Below are 18,703 nucleotides of genomic sequence, written 5' to 3' on the forward strand. Positions count from 1 at the left end.
GTGAGTAAGGGTCGATATTGTTGGTATTGTTGGTATGAAGCAAGCTATGGTCATCTTGTAAATCTCAGTCAGGCGGGTAATAAATGATTATGGAGTTTTCGAAAATATAGACAGAAAAGACAGAAAATCAAGATAGAAATACTTATGTATATCATTGGTGAGAATTTCAGATAAAGGTATAGAGATGCTTTCGTCCCTCTGAACTTCTGCTTTCCCGCTGTCTTCATCCAATCAGTCCTACTCCCTTCCATGGCAAGTTTTGTGTAGGGCATCACCTTGTCAATGGCTACTTCCCATCCTCTCTGTGGAAAATGGTCCGATGCGCTGTCACTGCATGGCTAATCATCTGGAGGCATCACCGTGGTCAATGGCTGCATCCTATCCTCTTGTGAAAATGGTCCAAATGCTCTGTCACAGCATGGCCAATCATCTGAGGTTCTCGATCATACTGAAATAGGATTCACCCTCCTTTTGCGTCTGTCACTACGCCCAGCACTCGCGAGTTTGAAGTTTGTCACAGTCATTCAATCCCAGAGTCCTACTCGGAATACCACAGATAAGGTTTAGACTTTCCGAACTCTCATGAATGCCGCCATCAATCTAGCTTATACCACGAAGATTCTGATTAAGAGATCCAAGAGATACTCATTCAATCTAAGGTGAAACGGAAGTGGTTGTCAGGCACGCGTTCGTGGGGGAATGATGATGATTGTCACATTCATCACATTCATATTGAAGTGCGAATGAATATCTTAGAAGCGGAATAAGTTGAGTTGAATAGAAAAACAGTAGTACTTTGCATTAATCTTTAGCTTGAAGTTTCCACATGGAGAGGTCATTCTTGGAGTTGAACGCCAGTTTGTAACATATTTCTAGCGTTCAACTCTGGCTTGTAGCGTGTTTCTGGCGTTTAACTCCAGACAGCAACATAGAACTGGCGTTCAATGCCATTTTACATCATCTAAACTCGGCCAAAGTGTGAACTATTATATATTTCTGGAAAGCTCTGGATGTCTACTTTCCAACGCATTTGGAAGCGCGCCATTTTGAGTTCTGTAGCTCCAGAAAATCCACTTTGAGTGCAGGGAGGTCAGAATCCAACAGCATCAGCAGTCCTTCTTCTACCTCTGAATCTGATTTTTGCTCAAGTCCCTCAATTTCAGCCAGAAAATACCTGAAATCACAGAAAAAACACACAAACTCATAGTAAAGTCTAGAAATGTGAATTTAACATAAAAACTAATGAAAACATCCCTAAAAGTAACTAGATCCTACTAAAAACATACTAAAAACAATCCCAAAAAGTGTATAAATTATCTGCTCATCACAACACCAAACTTGACTTTAACCGCTCAGTCTCAAGTTTTCACTTGACACCTTCACGCCATAAGCACATGGTTAGGGACAGCTTGGTTTAGCCGCTTAGGCCAGGATTTTATTCCTTTAGGCCTTCTTATCCACTGATGCTCAAAGCCTTGGGATCCTTTTTATTTACCCTTGCCTTTTGATTTTAAGGGTTATTGGCTTTTTGCTCTTGCCTCTTGGTTTTAAGAGCTTTTGTCTTTTTCTGCTTGCTTTTTCTTTTTCTTTCTATTTTTTTCGCCATTTTTTTTTCTGCAAGCTTTGTTCTTTGCTGCTTTTTCTTGCTTCAAGAATCATTTTTATGATATTTCAGATTATCAAATAACATGTCTCCTTGTCATCATTCTTTCAAGAGCCAACATATTTAACATTCTAAAACAACAACTTCAAAAGACATATGCACTGTTCAAGCATTCATTCAGAAAACAAGAAGCATTGTCACCACATCAATATAATTAAACTAAGTTCAAGGATAAATTCGAAACTCATGTACTTCTTGTTCTTTTGAATTAAAATATTTTTCATTTAAGAGAGGTGATGAATTCATAGGACATTCATAACTTTAAGACAAAGTTACTAACTACTAATGATCATGTAATAAGACACAAACATAGATAAGCACTTAACATAAAGAAAACGAAAAACAGAGAGTTTAAGAACAACGAATGAGTCTACCTTAGTGATGGTGGCGTTTCCTTCTTGAGGAACCAATGATGTCCTTGAGCTCTTCTATGTCTCTTCCTTGTCTTTGTTGCTCCTCCCTCATTGCTTTTTGATCTTCTCTAATTTCATGAAGGATGATGGAGTGCTCTTGATGTTCCACCCTTAATTGTCCCATGTTGGAACTTAATTCTCCTAGGGAGGTGTTGATTTGCTCCCAAAAATTCTGTGGAGGAAAGTGCATCCATTGAGGTATCTCAGGAATTTCTTGATGATGAGCTTCCTCATGTGTTTCTTGAGCTCCATGAATAGGCTCTCTTGTTTGCTCCATCCTTTTCTTAGTGATGGGCTTGTGAGATGAATCTTTCCATCTCTCATGGCTCAGAGGTGGAAGCAATTGCCTTTCCTTTTCTCTTTCTTGAGGTTTCTCTGGCCTTAGGTGCCATTAATGGTAATGGAAAAATAAAAAGCTTATGCTTTTACCACACCAAACTTAGAATATTGCTCGCCCTCGAGCAAGAGAAGAAAGAATAGATAAAGAAAAAGAAGATATGGAGGAGATGGAGGGATGTGTGTATGGATGTGAGTAGTGAATGGAAAACAGAAGGGATGACCATGAATGGAGAGAGAGAGGGTGAAGTGGGTGGGGATCCTGTGAGATTCACAGATCCTGAGATGATCATGTGGTGTCCACAGATCCTAAGGTGTCAAGGATTTACATCCCTGCACCCATTAGGCATGTAAAACGCCTTTGCATGCAATTCTGGCATTTAAACGCCGAATTGATGCTTGTTCTGGGCGTTCAACGCCCAGATGCAGCATATTTCTGGCGTTGAACGCCAGCCAGATGCTTGTTTCTGGCGTTCAGCACCAGCTTTCCTCACTGTGCATTTCTGGCGTCTGAACGCCAGGATGCTGCTTGTTTCTGGCGTTCAACGCCAGAAACATGCTCTGTTCTGGCATTGAACGCCAGCCAGATGCTTCTTACTGGCGTTTAAACACCAGTAAGATCCTCATCCAGGGTGTGATTTTTCTTCTGCTATTTTTGATTCTGTTTTCAATTTTTTTGATTTATTTTGTGACTCCACATGATCATGAACCTAATAAAACATGAAACAATAAAAATAAAATTAGATAAATAAAAATTGGGTTGCCTCCCAACAAGCGCTTCTTTAATGTCAATAGCTTGACAGTGGGCTCTCATGGAGCCTCACAGATATTCAGAGCATTGTTGAGACTCCTCAACACCAAACTTAGAGTTTGGATATGGGAGTTCAACACCGAACTTAGAGTTTAGTTATGGCTTCAAGATTCCTATTACAGAGATTACAGAGAGGGGCATGAGGTTTATCCCTGAACCAAGGTCACACAGAGCCTTTTCAAAGATCATAGTGCCTATGGTACAAGGTATTAGGAACTTTCCAGGATCCTGTTTCTTCTGAGGCAATGTCAGTTGACCCATATCACTCAGTTCATTGGTGAACAAGGGAGGTTCATCTTCCCAAGTCTCAATACCAAATAATTTGGCATTCAGCTTCATGATTGCACCAAGGTACTTGGTAACTTGCTCCTCAGTAACATCCTCAGAGCTCATGAATGGCATAAGGAGGTTTAATGGAATCTCTATAGTCTCTAGTTGAGTTTCAGATTCCTTTGGTTCCTCAGAGGGAAACTCCTTATTGATCACTGGACGTCCCAGGAGGTCTTCCTCACTGGTATTCACGTCCTCAACCTCCCTTACAGGTTCTGCCATGGTAATTAATTCAATGGCCTTGCACTCTTCTTTTGGATTTTCTTCTGTATTGCTTGGGAGAGTACTAGGAGGGGTTTCAGTGATCTTCTTACTCAGCTGGCCCACTTGTGCCTCCAAATTTCTAATGGAGGACCTTGTTTCATTTATGAAACTTAGAGTGGCCTTGGATAGATCAGAGACTAAGTTTGCTAAATTAGAGGTATTTTGTTCAGAGTTCTCTGTCTGTTGCTGAGTGGATGATGGAAAAGGTTTACTATTGTTAAACCTGTTTCTTCCACCATTATTAAAGCCTTGTTGAGGCTTTTGTTGATCCTTCCATGAGAGATTTGGGTGACTTCTCCATGAGGGATTATAAGTGTTTCCATAGGGTTCACCCATGTAATTCACCTCTGCTATTTCAGGGTTCTCAGGATCATAAGCTTCTTCTTCAGAAGATGCCTCTTGAGTACTGTTGGATGCAGCTTGCATTCCATTCAGACTCTGAGAAATCATATTAACTTACTGAGTCAATATTTTATTCTGAGCTAATATGGCATTCAAAGTATCAATTTCAAGAACTCCCTTCTTCTGAGGCGTCCCATTACTCACAGGATTCCTCTCAGAAGTGTACATGAACTGGTTATTAGCAACCATATCAATGAGTTCTTGAGCTTCTGCAGGTGTTTTCTTTAGGTGAATGGATCCACCTGCAGAAGTATCCAATGACATCTTAGCTAATTCAGACAGACCATCATAGAATATATCCAGGATGGTCCATTCTGAAAGCATGTCAGAAGGACACTTTTTGGTCAGTTCCTTGTATCTCTCCCAAGCTTCATAGAGGGATTCACCTTCTTTCTGTCTGAAGGTTTGAACATCCATTCTAAGCTTACTCAGCTTTTGAGGAGGAAAGAACTTGGCTAAGAAAGCCGTGACCAGCTTATCCCATGAGTTCAGGCTATCTTTTGGTTGAGAGTCCAACCATATTCTAGCTCTGTCTCTCACAGCAAAAGGGAAAAGCATGAGCCTGTAGACTTCAGGATCTACTCCATTAGTCTTTACAGTATCACATATTTGCAAGAATTCAGTTAAGAACTGAAAAGGATCTTCAGATGGAAGTCCATGAAACTTGCAGTTTTGTTGCATTAGAGAAACTAGTTGAGGTTTCAACTCAAAATTATTTGCTCCAATGGTAGGGATGGAGATGCTTCTTCCATGTAAATTGGAATTTGGTGCAGTAAAGTCACCAAGAACTCTCCTAGCATTTTTATTATTTTCGGCTGCCATCTCCTCTTTTTGTTCGAAAATTTCTGAAAGGTTGTCTCTGGATTGTTGTATTTTAGCTTCTCTTAATTTCCTCTTCAGTGTCATTTCAGGTTTAGGGTCTGCTTCAACAAGAATGTTCTTGTCCTTGCTCCTGCTCATATGAAAAAGAAGAAAACAGAAAAATAATAATAGGGATCCTTTTTGCCCAGGTACAGAGGTTCCCTTATGTGAGTAGAAGAAGAAGAAAAAGAAAGGAATTCGAACACAGATAGAAGAAGGGGTTCGAATTTGGGTGAGAAGAAGTGTTAGTAGATGAATAAATAAATAGAAGGAGATGAGAGAGAAGGATTTTCGAAAATTATTTTTGAAAAATGGTTAGTGAATTTCAAAAATTAAAAGAAGAATTAAATTAAAATTAAAGTTTGAAATAATTAGTTAATTAGAAGAATTTTGAAAAAGAGGGAGATATTTTCGAAAATTAGAGAGATAGAGTTAGTTAGGTAGTTTTGAAAAAGATAAGAAACAAACAAAAAGTCAATCATTTAGTTGAAAAAGGTTTGAAAATTAATTTTGAAAAGATAAGAAGATAAGAAGTTGGAAAAGATATTTTAAAATCAAATTTTTGAAAAAGATAAGATAAGAACAACTTGAAGATCATGAAGAACACTATGAATGCATGAATTTTCGAAAAATGCAAGATGAATATGCAATTGACACCAAACTTAAAAATTGACTCAAGACTTAAACAAGAAACACAAAATATTTTTGATTTTTATGATTTTCTAAATTTTTTTGGTTTTTTTTTCGAAAATTAATGTGAAAAAGAAAAATAAGGATTCCAAAATTTTTAATATGAATTCCAGGAATCTTGCACTCTTAGTCTAAAGCTTCAGTCCAGGAATTAGACATGGCTCACTAGCTAGCCAAGCTTTCAATGAAAGCTCCGGTCCAAAACACTAGACATGGCCAATGGCCAGCCAAGCTTCAGCAGATACCTATCATGTATACAACAGCTGATACTTCATCCAACTTCATATACTTATAATTGGAAGCCTCAGTCCAAAAGAATTTAGACATGGCTTTACAGCCAGCCAGGCTTCAACATGCTTCATGAAACACTAGAATTCATTCTTAAAAATTCTGAAGAAAAATATAATTTTTTTTTTGAAAACAATTTTTTTAGAAACTTTTTTGAAAAGAAAATTACCTCATCTGAGCAACAAGATGAACCGTCAGTTGTCCAAACTCAAACAATCCCCGGCAACGGCGCCAAAAACTTGGTGCACGAAATTGTGATCTCAGGCAACGGCGCCAAAAACTCTGTACGCACGTCTTAATAAATCGTTTTTTTTATTCACAACTTCGATACAACTAACCAGCAAGTGCACTGGGTCGTCCAAGTAATAAAACCTTACGTGAGTAAGGGTCGATCCCACGGAGATTGTTGGTATGAAGCAAGCTATGGTCATCTTGTAAATCTCAGTCAGGCGGGTAATAATTGATTATGGAGTTTTCGAAAATAAATAATAAATAGACAGAAAATCAAGATAGAAATACTTATGTATATCATTGGTGAGAATTTCAGATAAAGGTATAGAGATGCTTTCGTCCCTCTGAACTTCTGCTTTCCCGCTGTCTTCATCCAATCAGTCTTACCCCTTTCCATGGCTGGCTTTATGTAAGGACATCACCATTGTCAATGGCTACTTTTCATCCTCTCTGTGAAAATGGTCCGATGCGCTGTCACTGCATGGCTAATCATCTGGAGGCATCACCGTGGTCAATGGCTGTATCCTATCCCCTTGTGAAAATGGTCCAAATGCTCTGTCACAGCACGGCTAATCATCTGAGGTTCTCGATCATACTGGAATAGGATTCACCCTCCTTTTGCGTCTGTCACTACGCCCAGCACTAGCGAGTTTGAAGTTCGTCACAGTCATTCAATCCCAGAGTCCTACTCGGAATACCACAGACAAGGTTTAGACTTTCCGGACTCTCATGAATGCCGCCATCAATCTAGCTTATACCACGAAGATTCTAATTAAGAGATCCAAGAGATACTCATTCAATCTAAGGTGGAACAGAAGTGGTTGTCAGGCACGCGTTCGTGGGGGAATGATGATGATTGTCACGTTCATCACATTCATATTGAAGTGTGAATGAATATCTTAGAAGCGAAAAGTAAGTAATTGAGGCATAAATCCACTTCCGGGGCCCACTTGGTGTGTGCTTGGGCTGAGCTTGAAGTTTCCACATGGAGAGGTCATTCTTGGAGTTGAACGCCAGTTTGTAACATATTTCTAGCGTTCAACTCTGGCTTGTAGCGTGTTTCTGGCGTTTAACTCCAGACAGCAGCGTAGAACTATCGTTCAATGCCCTTTTACGTCATCTAAACTCGGCCAAAGTATGGACTATTATATATTGCTGGAAAGCTTTGGATGTCTACTTTCCAACGCAATTGGAAGCACGCCATTTTGAGTTCTGTAGCTCCAGAAAATCCACTTTGAGTGCAGGAAGGTCAGAATCCAACAGCATCAGTAGTCCTTCTTCTACCTCTGAATCTGATTTTTGCTCAAGTCCCTCAATTTCAGCCAGAAAATACCTAAAATCACAGAAAAAACACATAAACTCATAGTAAAGTCCAGAAATGTGAATTTAACATAAAAACTAATGAAAACATCCCTAAAAGTAACTAGATCCTACTAAAAACATACTAAAAACAATGCCAAAAAGCGTATAAATTATCTGCTCATCATTAACCAACTTCGAAAGGCTTGCTATCTTCCTTGGTACCACTGCACTCCGACCATTAACTTCACTATCCTGTCTATTACCACCTTTATTACTACTCCTAACTTGTTGTTCTGTCCTACTCATTGCTTGTTGGTTGCAACAGCAACAGCAATAATGGTAGCAGCTACGTTCGTCATTACGGTTCCGAATTCAGTGATACTACCTACCGATACGGTTACCTCATTACCTCTCTGTCCTAAACCACGTTCGTGTCCATGAGATGTCATTTGGTACCTATTCACACCAAATAATCGATATCAAGGTGATCAGTCTAATATCTCAAGTCTAGTGCTTCAAAGTCCCAAATGTATGCTCATGAACAAATATGCCACATATATCAATTAGATATCCTAATTAGCATATAGACACACCCAGAGTATGCCCAGAAGTGTGGTAAGTTCGTCCCTCAGGAACTACAGAAATGAACTGCTCTGATACCATAATGTAACACCCTACCACATAGAGCTTTACGCCTAGGACATAAATCAAAGGTGGTGAGACACTACAACCTCTAAAAAGAAAATACATACATATATAACAAGGATAACATAGCTAGGAGCCTTGAAGAAAAGGGGTACGATCAAAACATACCAAAGATGCATCGCTCACGAAAAATGATAAAATAGAAAGCTTATACAAGAAAGTAAAAGACATGTATATATAGAGTTCCAACGGATAAGTATAATCAAGCTCTAGACTCGAGCTGTGATGCCAAGGCCGGCTAGAATATATATACAAATACAACCCAACAAAATATATACAACAGCAAGGTCCTGTTTCTCCAAAATAATCCTATTCATACTCGGGTCGAGCTATGCGACCCGGGCCGACTTCAGACAAGAACATCTGACCTCTTAAGGTTGGATCGCCACCGACCTCTCCTTAAAGAGCTCGGCCAAATCACTATAAAGGCCCAAGTAGGCCCAAACAGCGGAACACAGCCCATTCTAAAGGCGGCAAAGCCTAGAAAGATAAGGCGGTTCCCCTAAAAGATAAGATAAGATAACTTATCTTAAAGGACACCCCACACTACTATAAATACACTGGAGCACCCAAGTATAACTCATACTCTGATTCTACACAAAAACCTGCTTAAAGCTCATGCTAACTTAAGCATCGGAGTCTTTTGCAGGTACCACCACCCTCTGGTGATCAAGGATCAGCAATACCACCAAGTCAAACAAGTCGAACAAGACAACTCCGGCCACCGTAGCAGATCTCATCCGAGATCGACCTTCAGTTTTAGGTAACCCTCAGAATATTGGCGCCGTTGCCGGGGAACCTGGAAGTCATCCCCTCATCATGGCGGACAACCTTGACAACGACCACAACTCCGGTTTGAAATAAAGAACCCTGCTTAAAAATATGGATGCCACAATAAAAGATGTGCCTCAAAACAAGGGGGACAAGTAAACTCCAAACACCGAAATCTTAGATGCCCTCCGTGAACAGCAGAATCGCCTTAAACAAGTCGAACAGGACGCTGAACATTAGCGGGAGGCTGAGAGAGACCTCCGAAGAGAAGCGAGACGTCGCCAGAGCTAGAGGACAAGCTTGCAAAGCTCGATGCCGATCTCAAAACCAAAACTGCTCATTCGAACCATGAAGATAACTTGATGGGTGAAAATTAGATTTCCACACAAACTCACCGGCAAGTGTACCGGGTTGCATCAAGTAGTAATAACTCACAAGAGTGAGGTCGATCCCACAGGGATTGATAGATCAAGCAACTTTAGTGAGTGGTCAGTTTAGTCAAGTAGACAGTATTTAATTGAATGAAATCTGAGCAGCAGAATGTAAATTGCAGGGAATTTAAATTGCAGAAAGTAAATAGACAAACTCTTAAAGAGCAAGAAACGTAAAGTGCAGCAAATGTAAAGGGAATTGGGTGCAGGGAAATTAAAGACAGCAGTAAATCAGAATTTAGAACAATTGCAGAAGATGTAAATGTGCAGGAAAGTAAATCAAGCTCAATGTGAACGGAAATGTGAAATTGCAGAAGAAAAGAATTGCAGGAAGAATTAAATTGCATAAGCTAAATTGAATTCAATACTCAAATGCGACAATTGCAGAAAGATAAAAGTGTATCAAACTATGCTAAGCTCTCTGGAGTCTCTAATCTTCCAAGAGAGATCTGGAGTCTCTAATCCTCCAGCCTAAGCCACTATTCTACTCTTACTCCTACTGTGCACTCCCCTTTTTTAACAGAACTAAAATATTTTTATAGGCATTCCTAAATTACAAATGAGATTCAAATTGAAAACAAATTACAATTAAATGCAAAATTCCTATTCTAGATGATCCTTGTGCCTTTGAGTCATGAAAATGGGCTCTGCTTGATATGAATTTCACTTGGGTTTGGAATCAGCTAAATTGAGCAGAAGTGATACTTCCACGAGAGCGTAGTGTTCATTTAGAGAACGGAGCGTTCGGGCACCCACGCGTATGCGTGCTGTACGCTTACGCGTCCCTGGCGTTTTGGCTCATCGATGCGAGCGCGTACTGTGCACGAGCGCGTCGTCAAGTAGCGTTCATTAACTGAACGCTCCGTTTGAGCCATGAATGCTATGTACGCATGCGCGCCTTGTGCGCTTGCGCGTTGATGACTGCGTATCATGTTATGTTTTTCTATGCTTTTTCATATAAAAAATTAGTTTATAATGCCCAATTATTGAGTATTTGTTGTGCTTAAGTTGAATATTGCTTTGATTACTTGAGTTAATGAATTTTGTAGAAAATGGTGGAAAAAGAAGCAATAAAAGCACTAATAGAGGAAGCACACTCCCAAGGTGGCAAAAGAGTTGGAAACAAACTCAAAGAGAAGCAAAGAGGATTTGCAACCCTGACCTCTTCACACTCAAATAAGAATAACTCGAGCTAAAAAACTCCAAATGAGGTGATCTCAGTGCCATTTTAAAGTAGACTTCCAGAGCTTTTCAACCATATATAACACTCTATAGCGGACACTGGATTTGAGGGTACAAATTTCTATTCATTTAGCTTCATAATTTCAGCGTAAAACAAATCCCGGCACTTCGCCAGACTGACCTCTACACCTTCAAATGATCATAACTTGGGATAAAGAAATCCAAATGATATGCTTCTAGTGGCGTTAGAAAGCTGAGATCCAGGGCTTTTCAATGATATAATACTCTATAGTTGGCATTCATCTTGAGGATGCAGCAGACCAATATTTCAACGTGCAAGATTTCCCAAACCTTCACAAGCCCAAAATGCCACTTCAATGACACTCCACATTGGGCCACTTCCAAATACTCCAATTCTTTCATTTATTCTTCAATGTTTCAAGCTTCTATGAAGAGAATTAAAAGTTCACAAGGCCAAGTCAAGCCACAATTAACAATCAATCAAGGCCACAAGAATCATCTAGAAGTAATTAAGAAATTTGCATTTGATTTTAATTTCATTTGAATTTGTAATTTACGTAGCTTATAAATAGGACCTTAACTTCATCATTTTAGAGAGACCATGGCTCCCCTTTCACTCTCATTCTCTTCTCTTCTTCCATTTCTTTAATATACACTTTTGTAAATATTTAGTTATGAGCTTCTAATTTTCAACATTGGGAAAGAGAGTTCTATTGCTATTTGATGGATTAATTTGTTTTTATTCTTCTTCTTCTCTTCATCTCTCCTTGATTTACTAGAAGAAATTTCGATCTTCATGTTATCATTCAATTATCTTGGAAAAGAGATTGAATGTATTTGGGTTTTATATGAATCTTGGAAGAGGAATCATAAAACCATGCTTGAAAATCCTTCTCACACTTGAGTAGATTTGGGCATGGATGGAATATTGTGACATTTAATCTATCCATTATTTGGGTCTAGGAAAGTGTGTGGTATAATTAGGGACCATTCTTCATCTCTTCTCATGAGCAATTAGACCAAGGAATTGGCTATTGATCAAGATTGGAGAGATTGAATTACCAAGGAATTGGGGTTCAATCACTCATGATTGCCAAGAGGTCAATGAATTGCATGATTGAAGAGGAGATGAAAACTATTGATCCTAAGAATGCAATATCTCTTGATCCCAATGTTAATTTCATTCTTAATTCTTGTTATTTACTTCTTGCCTTTAACTTTTGTCATTTACTTATGCACATTTATGGCTTTATTTACTTTTGCACATTTTATGCCTTCTAAGTGTTTGTAGAAATGCTTCAATTGGTTTTACTTTCTAGTCATTTACTTTCTTGCACTTTACTTTCTTGTAATTTCTATTCCTTGCAATTTACATTCTTGTACTTTAATTTTCACCACTTTAATTTCTTGTAATTTACTTTCCTTGCACTTTATTGCTTTCATTTAATTTCAACTCATTTACTTTTCTTGTTGCTTATCATCACAATTATGACCATCTAACTAAAATAATTAATCAACTATTGCTTGCTTAATCCATTAATCCTTGTGGGATCGACCTCACTCTTGTGAGTTTTACTACTTGATACGACCCGGTATACTTGCCGGTGAGTTTGTGTGGAATCGATTATCCCTCAACAAGTTTTTGGCGCCGTTGCCGGGGATTAATTGTGATTAACAAACTACCGGTTGATTAATTATCTAGATTAGGCATTTTTTTTGTTTTTGTCATTTACTTGCTTTTTTATATTTCTCTTTTCTCTTGTGAGTTAAGTGTTCGTGTTATTGTCTCACTAAGAATTCTTTAGTTGTGACACAAGGAATTTTAATTTTCTTGGTGGTTGTGTTTGATACAACATTTTTCAATGAAAATGGAGTTTACCTCACATGTTGATCAATCATATTACATGGGATATTGCCCACCACTACAAAATGATTCATGTCATTATCCTCATGGTGGATGAAAATATCAACAAGAAATGATGGATCATGAACAATCAATCCAAATGGGATATGTCCCAAGGTCACACAATGATCAAGCAAGTTACATGGGGTATTTTCCACCACCACAAAATGATTCAACTTACTATACTAATTGTGGTTGGGGATATCAAGATCAAAGAATGATGGGGTTTGAGCAATCAAACCAAATGGGATACTTCCCAAGAATACAAAATAATTCATACTCCTATGAATGGGACAAGTATCCAAGTTGTGATTGGGAGGATCAAAACCAAAGAGCATTCAATAGTCCATACTCCACTTATCAAAAGCCATCATCACTTGAGCGTACCTTCAATTCATTTATGCAAAATTGTCCAACCTCACCTCCTAGCTTTTCATATGAAAATTCTTCATCACTTAACTATCCCTCAACCCAAAATCCCTTCCAAAACTCACAACTCACACAAACTTCCCTGAACCAAAGACTCTCAAAACTTGAGTCCATGCTTGAAAGATATGAAGAGGAGACGAAGAAAACTTGGGAAGAACAAGAAACCTCTTTCAAAAACATGGAAGTGCTTTTAGACCAAATGTTGAGTGCAAAGGAGGAAGTGGAAGAACAAGATGAAGAAGCTCCTATACCAAGTGAAATCCCAATAAAGAAGGAGGTTGTAAGGGAGAAAAACAACCAAGAGAGTCTACACTCCAAGAAAGTAGAGAGTTGTATGGAGGATGATTTAATTGAACCGTCAACCTAAGAGGTTCTTGATAAAGAGGACACTCCAACCATCACACAACACCTAAGTCTTGAAATCAAGAAAATGAAGGCAATCAAGGGAAACACTCAAAGAAGGTTTGTGACCAAGAAACAAAAGAGAACATTCATGAAGAAGAGAAGGTAAAAAAAAAAAGCAATCCAACCCCCCACCCCAACAAGCAAGAGGAATCAAGCTAATAACAAAAGAAGGCTTGTTAGGAGGCAATCAAATCAAGGGGCATCAATTTTCTCTTCTTCTCCCTTGATGTCATTTCTTTTAACCAATTGGAAGAAGAGGAAGAAAATTAAGAACCACATGTCAAGCTAATGACATTAAAAGAGCGCTTGTTCACTACAAAAAAAGGGTTAAAATGGCGATTTTTTAAGGTAATTATGGCGGTTACAACCGCCATTATTGCCGAAAATGGCGCCTCCAAGAAACGCCGGAATTATGGGCGCCATTCTGGTTATTACGGCGGTTTTCTGAAAACCGCCGTAATAACCAGTGGATAATACGGCGGTTTTTTGGTGGTTAAAATGGCGATTTTTAACCGCCATTTTAACCAAATAAAATGGCGGTTTTGTTGTTGTTTAAAATGGCAGTTTGTAACCGCCGTTTTTACCTGGGCTTAATGGCATCCTCCTCATTTAAAATGGCGGTTTGTAACCGCCGTTTTTACTTGGATTTAATGGCATCCTCCTCTTTTAAAATGGCATTTGTAACCGCCGTTTTTACCTGGGTTTAATGGCATCCTTCTCGTTAAAAATGGCATTTATAACCGCTGTTTTTACCTGTATTTAATGGCATCCTTTTCGTTTAAAATGACATTTCTAAACGCCATTTTTACCAGGGTTTAATGGCATCCTTTTCGTTTAAAATGGCATTTTTTAACTGCCATTTTTACCGGATAAAAATGATATTTTTTTATCTTTTAAAAATGCAGTTTTTACTATTATTTTTATCTTGCTGATATTAAAAAATTTATTCATTATATATATATATTATAAAGGTAAGAAAATTATTCTTGTATGCACATTTTGATTTTTTTTAGTCAACTCATCATCATCCTCAATATTTCTATCAAGGCCTCCATTTGCATCTCGTCTCCTTTTTGCAGAATCAACACTGCCATTGCTACTTTTATCCAACTTGTAATATTCATTAATAGTATTTTCAATGGTTTCCAGTATCTGATCACCATAATTGCTTACCTTGGCCCTGTGTTAAACAGAAACATCTGTGAATGTTAACTCAGTTAACCAGTACATTTGATTAATTCATAGAATGAACTTACTTGCTCATGCCATTGAGTTCAATGAGTTCTTCCTTTGTTCTTGGTACTTTCTTGCTCATCAGCTGCAACAGAGAATTACTATATAACAGAAACAGCAGCTCATCAGATACTTAGCATTCAAAGACAAAATTTCAATTGAATTAAACTATTCATAATCCATTACTGCACAAGATTAAATGAGCTCTATACAGAGAAGGCTCAAAGTATCATGACGGTGTTTCTTGACCTGATTTTAACATTAAAAGTACATAACTAGAGGAAATATTTAATGACTAAATAGGGCAAGAAAATATTTGTAACAGTGAAGAGAGGAGACATAAAACATGGCCATTGCTAGCACAACAAAAGCACAACAAAATTAAGAGATAAGTATGCTCCATAACCATGGCCATTGCTAGCACAACAAAAGCACAAGCAGCACATACCAATGGCGTTTTGCTGCTACTTTTGTATACACATTCTGTTTTTCTTGTGTTCATCCATGTCACCTACCATATCATTAATTATATATTAATTAAGAGATTTAAGTAATTAATATATATGATTATTATGTACCTGAGAATGTGTGGCTTCTGTTGTGAGGCAGAGAGTGAAGGAGGAGAGTCCCAATAGGATTGTGACAAGTACGAGGAACACACCAGTTTTGCTGCTCATCAAACATGTCTTCCCTGTGTTTGGTTCGAGATCAGCATGTGTAACTGCCATTCTTGAATTGAATTCTGTCTTAAAAGAGATGGATTTGTATGAAGGAAGAAGAATAGTTTGGAGCAAAGGTTACTTGAAGCTTGATAAAGCCCCAAGATTCCCAATATAATGTCATATGTGTGTGGATTTTAATATGAATTAGCATTCACACTCATCAAACATGCCAATTTAATATGAAGAATTGACAATTCAAATCAATGGCAGAAAATAGAAAGCTAAGTTAATAAAGGATCTTGGAAATAATCCGATAACCCTTCATACTTCCCACAAAATACCAATTACAAAAGTATATAATTACAAATATAAATAGTTAAATACCTTCATTTTACTTGGAAGATTTTGCTCTGATGGAATTCTTGAAAAAATTATACAAAGCAGTATATAATTACAAAAAGACTATATAGATCCAAAAAAGCATTCACATATATGCTCAATCATCATCTATAAACTAATTACTAGCACCAGCACCTCCAATCTCAAATCAATAATATTTTCTCAAGATATATTACATGCACCAGCACCTCCAAATTCGAACAAATAGACTAATTACTAGCAATTGATTCCCTTGAAAGGTTTTGTTCTAATGGTATGAAAATGCAAGTATGCTTGGAAACAGACTTCAAGAATAAAATGGTTATAAACAATGGTTGCAAGATGATTATAATCTGTAATCATGGTTTCTTGTCTCTATGGAAACAGACTTCAAGAATAAAATGGTTGGAATTAAGTACATCCATGAAATCTGGAGCAAAATAGAAGCTTATTTTGTTGAATCACAAAATATCGAGTCAAACAGCTTAAGGCATAAATCAAGACAATTAAAAAACTTGGTTTATCAGCATTCCTTGAAAGGTTTTTTACTTCTTGGCACATGTCCTTATGTTGTTTCACCTTATATGGCATCAACATTATGCTTTTGTTTAATACTAACTGGAACTGCCAGCAAGTTATGGTTGGTGTAAGCACTAGTCTAAAATTTAATATTCAAGATTAGTTACTAAAGCAATTCAACTTTTGAAAAATAATTTTTAAAATGCCCATTAGGATTTACAAACTAAAAACTATGGAAAAACAGTGCAAAGATGCTAACCTTTGACCTCGAACTACTTCTTGACCACAAGGGCCTTAACTCAAGATCTGAATTAGCATGTATTATACCTTGCGGCAAGGCTCTCAGCTTCCCTGAAGTTGTAGAATATCCCTGGAATGCCATCAAAAGTACCTATATAGTGGAGTGACTATAAGAAACCAAACTTTTTTAAATATATAGGGTTGATTACATAACTGTTATTAGTATCCTGGATAATTTAAAAAACTAATTTAACATAAGAAAGCTCAAGTTATTAGCAATGTTAATTTCAATGCAATTTGTACCACTTTAAGGCTCAAAATTTCTTTTTCACTCAGCAATCACTTGGTTTCTTCCACCAATCCAATCTGAAAAGTGAAAACAATATAGGAAATGAATTATCTTAACAACTAGTTCTTAAAATTCAATGCTCTCAAGTTTTAGAGTGAAAAATAATTCTCAAGCCATTCACCTCTTTTAGAAGCAAGGAACTCTTCTCACTCTCTAACTGTGCAATTCTCATTTCCAAACCAACCTGTAGGTGATCCAGTTAGGCATGCCAGGCCAGCAATCAGCAGCGCAACACATATAAGAATAGTATTCCAAATTTTAGTCAAAATTGTTCACTCAAATTGATTCACCTGTTTTTGTGTGTACAATTCATTGTCACATTTTAATTTTTTGATAGTCTCTTCCAAGGCTACCTGAGTGGCTTTTTCCACCAATTCAGCCTGGATATGATACAAAATTAAATATGAAAAATTTTAACTTCACAGGCTCAACGCTCCAAACTCTTAAAAGAACACAATACTAAGTCTTTCACCTCTTTTTCAAGTAAGGAACTATTCTCACTCTGTAATTGTGCAATTTTCATTTCCAAACTAGCCTGCAGGGGATCAGGTTAATCATGCCAATCAATAGCCAAACACATATATAAGAATAATAATAATAATATTCAAATAAGAGAAGAGAGCTATCCACACAGTCATTAAACCGTAAATTCAAATTTAATGACCTGGTTTTGCTTCTCCCTTTTATTTTCACTTTGTAATTTATTGATGGTCTCTTCCAAGGTAACCTGTGAAAAAAGGGAAGCAAATATATGATATAAAACAAGCAATTTATTTACATAAGTGATAAATGAAAGTTAAAATACACAATAACAAAAAAAAGAACCAGCATTCTTTGCTTCTTCCTACTAGCTAGGGCATGAACTAGATCTAAAAAATTGCAAACAGAGTCTACTAGAGCTATAGGTGCATATTTGACATTAGAAAACCCACGTCACCATACCAAAATTTTAACTATAGTATATATAGCATATAGATATTAGAAAATGCTTAAGCTTCCCAAGTTTAGATACCAATACTAATTAAGCAGAACTATAAAGATTTGAACTGATGAATATATATAATTAATAAGACTAAGACTGGTGGTCTTGGAGCTAGTTCTGGACTATATTCACATTGCTCAGAACCACCATAACCATTAACTCTTACTTCATCTTTCAATGCCAACAGCAACACCAGTGCCACCTAAAACAGTATATCAATTACAGATTCATTGAATTTCTCCTAGATTAAGAATTGTCTCCAATATGCAAGGAAACTTGAAAGGCTATCATGTTGTTATCCAAAACTCCAATTAACACAGATTAGGATGATCTCAAACATCTAAACAACATGAAGGAAACTTGAACTTTCTTATTTTTCCTCCTCCTCTAAATATCTTCACATATCAAAGCAACGTATTTCACTCTGCACACTACATGTATCCATTATTTACCTACGCATTGCCATAGGTCTAGTGCTTCCAGTTTTAGTACCATTTTTTAAACCTATGGGGCTCAATTCTATACATCCTATATTCCTTCTACAATAGTTCAACTCACTTCCATTATATATATATATATAACACTATTCTCTAAAATTAGAAAGCACACTGATTTGTTCAAAATTCAAATAAGCCGACAAACATAATCTTGTTCAAACAGAAATGTGATGTCAACATGAAAAAAAAAACAAAAAAGAAAGCTACTTGTCAATCATTCTCCACGATTAATCACTAACTCTTTAAAATCTTTCCCCAGCTTTAAAGATCTAATCGCTACAAAAGTCAAAACGATTTGATAGCTGAAACATGAGATATTATCATCTCCGCCACCAAACACGATTATACTTCATTGGATTACAACAGAAATGAAGAACAAAATCAAATATCAGATCGAGTCAGAAT

At 37.2% G+C, this 18,703-nt stretch overlaps 1 long non-coding RNA gene across 1 annotated transcript; it reads right to left on the reverse strand.

Annotated features, from left to right (window-relative positions):
- LOC110270689 lies at positions 16,773 to 17,251 on the reverse strand. The gene is made up of 3 exons (XR_002360331.1): positions 17,110 to 17,251; positions 16,941 to 17,003; positions 16,773 to 16,836 (listed from the first exon to the last, which is right to left on the reverse strand). It is a non-coding gene; the product is annotated as an uncharacterized LOC110270689 (long non-coding RNA).

Source organism: Arachis ipaensis, chromosome B04 (assembly GCF_000816755.2).
Source record: "Arachis ipaensis cultivar K30076 chromosome B04, Araip1.1, whole genome shotgun sequence".
In the NCBI taxonomy this organism is placed as follows: Eukaryota; Viridiplantae; Streptophyta; class Magnoliopsida; order Fabales; family Fabaceae; genus Arachis; species Arachis ipaensis.